Source organism: Zingiber officinale, chromosome 2B, assembly GCF_018446385.1.
Source record: "Zingiber officinale cultivar Zhangliang chromosome 2B, Zo_v1.1, whole genome shotgun sequence".
Classification (NCBI taxonomy): Eukaryota; Viridiplantae; Streptophyta; class Magnoliopsida; order Zingiberales; family Zingiberaceae; genus Zingiber; species Zingiber officinale.
The window spans coordinates 35432670-35441971 of NC_055989.1; the positions used below are offsets into that span (position 1 = coordinate 35432670).

The following is a 9302-nucleotide window of genomic DNA, read 5'->3' on the forward strand; positions in this document are numbered from 1 at the left end:
GAAACCCCTAGGGGGTGGTAACCCTAGGTCCTAGGAGGTGGTAACCCTAAGAGAAGGAAAATCCTAAGGGGGGTAACCTTAGGTCCTAGGGGGTGGTAACCCTAGGTGAAGGAAATCCTAAGGAGGGTAACCTTAGGTCCTAGGGTGTGGTAACCCTAGGTGGAGAAAACCCCTAGGGGTGGTAACCCTAGGTCTTAGGGGGTGGTAACCCTAGGCGAAAAGTCCAGTCAGTTTGGAGGACCGGACTGGCATCAGGTATGCTCTCTTGAGTGGAGTAGGTGAGGACGTGTTCCCTGGAAGAGGGAACAGTAGGCGTCGGTTCAACCTAGTGTTTCCGGTCGGAAATCCGAAGTCAGAATCGGATAGTTCGGTGGCTGTCAAACATTTATAATTATGCTATTATTATGTGCTAATTTTGTCTTGCAGGATATGTGTTTGTTTTTTAGACTAACATGTTTTCTGGGTCAAAATAACAAAGTTTACCACGGATGAACAATACCCGAGGCGCCCTCCGTGGAGGAGGCGGCTCGGGTGCAAGGCAAAGTTGGCTGCGCAGAGGAGCTGGAGGCGCCTCCATGGGACTTGGAGGCGCCCTGGACGCTGGCTTGGAGCCACCTCGGAGTGACAATGGAGGCGCCCTCAGGCGGATAAGCGGCAACGACCCAAAGCTCATCACAGCGCAGAAAGTGGGATAAGCTTTCATGTTGAAGGCGCCTCCATGAGGGGTTTGAGGCGCCTCCAGCAGTCTATTTAAGAAGATCTCAACCAGCACCTCAAAGAATCAACTCTCAAGTGATCAATCTTCTTCGTGCTGCTTAATAGACGATCCAGAAAAGCTGTAGCAAGTCCCTGACGACCAGGAGCCTCAAACTTAGTTTTATTGTTGTCGGTATAAGTTTTATTATAGCTTTTAATTGTACTTAATTTGTAATACTTTTTTGAAATTATAGTTGTTGCCCAACGTAAAGGCTTAACGAGCGTGGGCCTTGGAGTAGGAGTCACCCAAGGCTCCGAATCAAGTAAATCTTGGTGTCCTTGTGTCTTGCTTTTATTTTCTATTCTGCTGCTTTACTCTCGTCGAGTTTTTCGAATCCGAAACATGTGAAAGCCACGAGCGCTATTCCCACCCCCCTCTAGCGCTTCTTGATCCAACACTTCGTCCTCTCATCGGGAAAGGGTTCTCCCCTTCGGGGGAAATCCTAGAGTTTCATCCACCGCCGTCCCTTGACGTTTCGTCCATCTCCAGAGCAAGGAGGCATCCCCAAGACATCGAAAACCTCAGCAAGCATCTCTTCTTCCCCTTCTTCTCACATTAAGGGTTGTAAGTATGCTTTACTTTATATTTTGGGGTTGTTCTTCCCTCACAATGGAGTAGATCTCCTTTTCTATGGATGTAGGGAGTAGTTTTGGATAGAGTTTGATGTAAGACTCATGTTTATGCCTTTACTTATTGGATGATTTTGCTTTCTTTGTTTCTATTTGATATGCATGAGACTTGTTGAGATTATCTCTTCATATTGATCGATTATGTAGGAATTGCTAATTTCGTAAAGAGAGGATCTTATATCGTACACCCGAGGGGCCCTAGTGACAGGGGTAACTCATTCACGGACATCTAGGATACTCCCTTGAAAGGAGAGGCAACTTCTCCATAAGGAAGTAAGAGACCAAACTAAACCCTTATCTCTATCCTTAATGATATCAATTGAATTTCCATTCTTGTGATCTACCGAGGCGCCCTAGTGACAGGGGTTAACCGTAACAGGATTTCACAGGGATCTTCTCCATTTAGTGCTTAAGGATAGCAACTTTAACTTCCGTCGAATGCATGTTGATTGACGATGAGGAAAAGATAGAACATGATACATCAGGTTCCACCACAATGAAACCGAAATCCTAGAATCCATTTCCCAAAGCTCAATTCCCTCCAAGATCGATTCTCTCATCTTTCTCTTACTCTCTTCAATTACTCTTGTTAGTTTGCAAACGCCAAAGTCAACTTTCAACCGTCTAGATAACTTACTTTGTGACATCTCTAGTGCTTAATCAACAGTCCTTGTGGTTCGACAATCTATTTATTACTGACAACAAATCCGTGTACTTGTGGAATCGTAACAAGTTTTTGGCGTCATTACCGGGGGTTGTTTCCGATTAACATTAGTTGATTAGCATATGAGTTACCCTAGAGATTTTTTTTTCCTTTGCATTTTCTTTCTTGTTTTCATTATGCAATTTCTTTCTTGCAATTTAAATTCTGCATTTTCTTTCTTGCTTTTCATATGGCATTTTATTTCTTGTCTTTAATTCTTCATTTTTGTTCTTTTTTCATAATTTTTTTTTAGATACCATGAGCACTAACATATCAAGCAGGTCCTTAAGCGATTTCTTTGCACCCATTTCTGCAAGAGTTTTATCTCCCATTGTGCAGCCTCATATTGAAGCAGAAAGTTTCCAACTAGACCCAGAGTTAATTTTCATGATACAAGGTCATAAATTTGGAGGAGAAATATCAGAAAGTCCTTATCTACATCTTGAGACATTTCTAGAACTTTATGATATAGTGAATTGTGAAGGAGTGTCAGCAAATGCAGTTCTATTGATAGCATTTCCTTTCAGTATCAAGGATAGAGCAAGGACTTGGTTATATTCACTCCGTCCTCAAAGCATCACAAGTTGGAAACAATTGGAGAAGCAATTTCTAGATCATTTTTTTCCCTCCAAGTAGAATAATTTATATGAGGAATTGCATCACAAATTTTGCTCAGGCATATGGAGAATCATTATTTGAAGCATGAAACAGATTCAAGAGTCTACAAAGGTAGTGTCCTCATCATGGTTTGGAAAAATGACTGACCCTGCACATATTCTATAGGGAAATTTCTTTCTCAGATAAGTGTTTGTTAGATTCATCAGCTGGAGGTTCTTTTATGGACAAGAGTGTAGATGAAGCAAATATGTTAATTGATCATGTGGCATTGAACCTCCATGAATGGTCGAACAAAAGTTAGATGGAATCTCCCTCAGAAATTCAAGAAGTACAAGCCATATATACAAGAGAGCCTGTCAAACAAAATACAATTCAACCATCCAAGAGTTTTGAATTCCACAAGTCACAGAATGAGGAGTTCAAACATTTGGGAGCAAAGATTGATAGGATTGTTTCAAAATAGTTCAAACAAGATCCTCCTCCTACACAGACAGTGTCTAGTGAACAGTGTAATAATTTTAAGTTGAGAAGTGGCAAGAATCATGAAGAACTACTGAAGAAGGATTTGCTTAGAATTGAGGAGAAGGACAATAGAAGACCTCAAGAACTTAGTTTCATTACTCCAGGAAGTTCCCAAAGGCCACAAGTACCTTTCTCTCAACGATTGATCACACCTACACTAGATAAGCAAGTTGGACCTCCTCCGCAAGCTCAAAGGGAGTATGGGAAAAAGGAAGTACCTTTCCCAAGACCTTCACTAAAGGTTCCTTTTGCACAAAGCTAGTGAGGATCAATGAAAATGAATACTTTGGCAAATTCTGTGACACTAATATGGTTGAGTATAGATTTCTGGATGTATATGATGATGAGGACTCTTCAGATTGAGGATTGTGATGATAATGCAGTGGATAACAAGTTTTCAGATTTACCTTCTGGGTTTACAGGGTGTTATGATGAAATTGAATTTTCAGACGATGAATGTGATATGGTATATCAACTTAAAACTGCAAATGAAGTTAGTGATCCTCCTATAAATGATTCTCCCACTGAGAATATTGATGTTGGTTTATTTTTTGATGCTTGTGTTGATGATGATGTTATGAAAGGAAGTGTAGGGAGCTGTGTTGTGAAAGCAACATCTCAAGAATCACCTCCTTTATCCATACAACCTTTTGAGATTATGAGAGTTGCAAGGATTGAACATATTGTGGACCAATGTGTAGGGACTTGTGAAATAGAAGCAAAACCCCAAGAATCACCACTTTTAGAGGCACCACCACTTGAGCCAGAGCTAGAGCCAATACAGGATTCAGAAGTCACATCCACACGTTTAGAACTTTCAAGTATCTCTCAGCAAAGCAAGGTTAGTATCTTTTGTGATCTTTTGAAAAATTTCATAGATGTACACATAGTAGATTTTGGTGGACGTGATTCAATTTGTGATACATACTCAGTTCATCTTAAAAAGGTTCTAGTTCTATCTAATATAGCATACTTGGGAGAGGTATGGTTTTCTTTTGGGTATGCAGATTTTCATGGGGCCTATATTTGGAAGCTCAGACTGAACCGTCTTTGACCACCTGAAAGAACTTCAAAGAAGACAAAGATGGAGAGAGTTATACTTTACTCTGTAGCTCCTTTGATGAAAGCTCTCTCCATAATAAGAGCCCTTGGTAGGGGGTGTTAAAATATCTTACCCCTCCAAGAGCGAGATTTCGTTGAATCTAATGAGGTGGTCGAGCTAATGACCTTAAACAAGCGCTTCTTGAGAGACAACCCAAGTTCTTTCTTATTTTATTTATGTCTTTAGTTATTTCTTGTTTTTATTTCTTTCCTCATAATAAGCATGTATCCTCTACTTAATTTTTGTTGTCAATTTTCTTTTATAGGACTCAAAGATTAGTAGGAGTTTAATTACATGATGGAGAAGTTAATAACATGGGCATTTGGCACACATCATTTGGTAACTTCTCTTACTTTTAATCTCCTCCAGATTATTTTTAGTTTTCATTGGGATAATGAAAAGTTTAAGTCTAGAGGGATGCATTAGATGCATTTGGTTTAGTTTAGTTTTTGCTTATTTCTTTTGCATAATAAATTTTTCCTAGTTGCATCATTCATCGCATCATGATTGTTTGTTCCTTAATGTAAAATACTAGCACATTTCATCTAGATATTTATGTTGTGTGATTTGGTACGCTAGTATGCCTATGATCTTTATTTTCCTATCCATAGTAGCATGAAGTGAGCATTGTTATTACTAGAAGAATTTGAATGTTGGCCTAGTTTTAGTATCTCTTCACATTATGCTTGACTTTGATGGTAGATATTTTTGAAAATAGTCATGATTCATAGAACCGGACTAGTACTCTTGCTTCTATGGTGACCTCTCAACTACATTTTGGTTACTGGATAAACTCAGATCATGTAAGCTCATTTGGAAAAATCAATCCCAAAAAAAATAAAAATAAAAATAAAATAAAAGTTTGTTCAAGTTTGATACTTTGTAAACATAAAAAAAAAAAGAAGGAAAAAAATAAGAGATAAAAAATAGTTATCGTGAGTGGAAACTAGCAATTCACCCCCTTTGAGATCGAGTTAGGTTAGTGGGAAAATGAATGCTATGTTTATCTTGATACTGGGTATTCCTTTGAGACCATGTGTAGACGATGCATAGCATTTTTGAGGGGAACGAACCTTGCATGTGGCAGGTAAGTGTCTATCGCCGGGAATATGAGGAACACGATTAAATGGAAAATTGACTAGGCTTAGAGGTTGACACTTGAAAAAGTTAAGTCACTTATTACACTGAGCACGGAGAACTTCTACTTAGGACACACTCAAATAATTTTTCTATCATGCTCATCAATGAAACTATATGATAGGTTTATATTGATTCATTAGGAATTATTACATGCCATCTATGCACATAAATCTAGATTGCGGGTTTTGCTTGAGGACAAGCAAAGGTGAGTCTAAGGGTGTGATGTGCGTAGATCTTATGATCATTTATACATGTTTTGATGCACATTCACTTACTTTATTCACTTATATTCTGTGCATGTTCACCTCTCTTAGTATATATTCAACATAAATACTCTTTTGTTCAGAGATCTGCTCTTTATTTGATTTTGTCTTGACAGGGACAACTTTCGGAGCAAAAACAATGATTGTCAATGCACTGGAACAAGGCAGAGAACACGGTCGTGCAACCTTGCATGACCATGTGGCCAAACAGAGGAAGAACATTGCACGGTCGTGCAACTCTTACACGGCCGTGCGGCCAAATAGAGGTGGATCTTTGCATGGTCGTGCAAACTTGCACGGTCATGCCCCCCACGACCAACAGCCAAGCAATGCACGGCCGTGCCTCAGGAGCAGAGCCCCAGATCCACACGGCCATGCCAATTGGCACGGTTGTGCAGCGCGGCCAGAGGCAGAAGAAGGCACGGTCGTGCAGTGACACCCATAACCTAATCTATATAAGGGTCAAGAACCCTATTCGAGGATCATCTTTGGTTCAGGACTTCGTCCCTCTCATCGAGAAAGGGTTCTTCCCTTCGGGGAACCCCTAGAGCTTTATCCACCACCGTCCCTTGACGTTCCGTCCATCTCTAGAGCAAGGAGGCATCCCCAAGACATCGGAAACCTCAGCAAGCATCTCTTCTTCCTCTTCTTCTCACATCAAGGGTTGTAAGTATGCTTTACTTTATGTTTTGAGATTGTTCTTCCCTCACAATGGAGTAGATCTCCTTTTCTATGGATGTAGGGATTAGTTTTGGATAGGGTTTGATGTAAGACTCATGTTTATACCTTTACTTATTGGATGATTTTTCTTGCTTTGTTTCTATTTGATATGCATGAGACTTGCTGAGATTATCTCTTCATATTGATCGATTATGTAGGATTGTTAATTTCGTAAAGAGAGAATCTTAGATCGTACACCCGAGGGGCCCTAGTGATATGGGTAACCCATTCATGGACATCTAGGATACTCCCTTGAAAGGAGAGGCAACTTCTCCATAAGGAAGTAAGAGACCGAACTAAACCCTTATCTCTATCCTTAATGATACCGATTGGATTTCCATTCTTGTGATCTACCGAGGTGCCCTAGTGACAGGGGTTAACTGTAACAGGATTTCACAGGGATCTTCTCCGTTTAGTGCTTAAGGATAGTAGTTTTAACTTCCGGCGAATGCATGTTGATTGACGATGAGGAAAAGATAGAACATGGTTCATCAGGTTCCACCACAATGAAATCGAAATCCTAGAATCCATTTCTCAAAGCTCAATTCCCTCCAATCGATTCTGTCATCTTTCTCTTACTCTCTTCAATCACTCTCGTTAGTTTGCAAATGCAAAAACAAACTTTCGACCGTCTAGATAACTTACTTTGCGAAATCTCTAGTGCTTAATCAACAGTCCCTGTGGTTCGACAATCTTATATATTACTGACGACGAATCAGTGCATTTGCGAAATCGTAACAACCTCATGCTCTTTTATTACTTAGAAGTTGATACCATGCTAGCTCCTAGAAATTTTGATAGCATAAGTTGAACCCAAGTTTATGATTACTTTTTGTAATGTGTAGGTTCGGATCTTAGGGAGTAAGTTGCCATGAAACTAACCATCTTGTACTTAAGATATATGTAAATTTTTGGAATTTGATTTTGTTATACCTTTGTTTATTTTTGCTTCTTATCATGCTAACTAATGAGATATATTAATGTTAGACAATTAAGATGTTGGATCTAGCTATGCCCATGTTTCTTCTTTCTCTTCATCATGTTAACTTAATGAGTCATATGTTAATTCTATATGTTTCAGACTTTTGGGGTTTAATATATGCACTCAATTATGTTTTGATAACTTAGTATGTTAGATTAGTTCGATATTTTAAGGACATGTATGTTATGGAATTACTGATAATATACATGTGTAATGTGGTTCCAATGTGTAACTGATACCATGTGAAGTTATTAGTAGTTCTCTTTATGAAGTGTAGGGATCTAGTGCGCTAAACATGCTTAAGCGCAACGGAAAATTAATTAAATCCTCTCTAGAAGATCCATGCGAAGGAGAAACAATCATATACTATGTTTTACATGAGAGGTATACTTTTGTTATGTGCCCTTTGCAATCCCGACAGTAATTTTTTTATTTGGATGCAGATCTCAGCGCGATCAAGCGTCTACGCCTCTATGGTATCCACACGAACATATCCTTCATTCGTCACACGAACAAAGCCTTCGGAGAAGAACCACCTTCATGGTGCTAACCACTCATGGAGGTTCGGCCAAGAGCAAAAATCGCCCAAGGAGGAAGGAGGAAGAAGAGGGAAGATTAAGAGTTACACTTTTCATCTCCTTTCATCTCATTCTCATCTAATAAAAAATTCATTCCAAAAAACCTATTTATATTCATCCCATGAATACCAAGGGTTTTTGTCTCTTTGTATTCCTCTTAATGGGTTGGATTATTATATTGGATTAACTATTAATCCAATAACCCAATAAGTCTAAGCCATTGAGTCTAACTCATTTATCCAATGTGTCTAATTTGAATTGGACTCAATCCAATGAGTGGGTTCATTTGAGTCTAACTCAATGAGTAACCCAAAAGGCCAAATCATCTCATGATTGGCTTTTAGGGCTAATTACTAACACGAAGATTGTTTAAGAATCATGCATGTATACTTGCAATGTATGATATGAAAAAGTTATATAGATAAGTAGAGAAATATGTGCATATATAGTGACAATACGGGATTAGTGCCTCGGGATGAGCTCCGGGGAGGGCCTTTCTAAAAAATGAATGATGGTGCAACGCATTGGTTTCGACTAGTGTGAGTTGTACCATAAGTCATTTGCTTGTTGTGCAATTAATTACATGATCATGGACCAAATGAACGGGCTCTAATGATGGTTACCGCACCTGCATTATGTTTGTCCCTTATTAATTTATGCATATGTTTTCCTTTCTGTAAAGTAAGTTTATGCTCCATGCTTTCTAATTTTGTTCTTGCTTATGTTATGCTCTTGTTAGGTTTTAGATCTTTGCATTAGTAATGTTTAAGATTATATTTTGGCTATGCTCATGTAATGCTTTGTCTATGAAATTATTTATGTGGGGTGAAATGTATGATAACATATATGTTTGGCAAGAGTATGTTCACGACTATGGTCTCCTTATGTTTATGCAAAACAATTAGCTAGAGGATAAATTAGTTAGTATAAGTACCTCGATAGGGCGCATGGATATAAGAACTAATTAATACATAATATACTTTGAATGTGCTGAGTCTCTTGACTCATAAATTTTAACTATTTCAGGTAATGAGACGAATGATGCAGGAGGCGTTAATAAGTGGGCTAGCTTGCGACAATGCAGTACAACCCGAAAATCTTCCAGTTTAGTTTCCGCATTAGTTGGATACTTTCTTTTGTAGAATAAATTCTAGAACTAATGACCAGTACCTAATGTGGCTAGTAGTTAAATGTTTTAAAAACTATCCAAGTATCTAAGTTAAATCGAGAGTATGTTATGGTTGTAAGTGCATTTATAATTCGGGACATTTGTAAAAAAAAAATTGGG

At 38.7% G+C, this 9302-nt stretch overlaps 1 non-coding gene across 1 annotated transcript; it reads right to left on the reverse strand.

Moving 5' to 3' along the window:
* Nucleotides 1-2733: 2733 nt before the first annotated feature.
* On the reverse strand, nucleotides 2734-2839 carry LOC122049861. Its single transcript, XR_006131113.1, has one exon. It is a non-coding gene; the product is annotated as a small nucleolar RNA R71 (small nucleolar RNA).
* Nucleotides 2840-9302: the final 6463 nt, after the last annotated feature.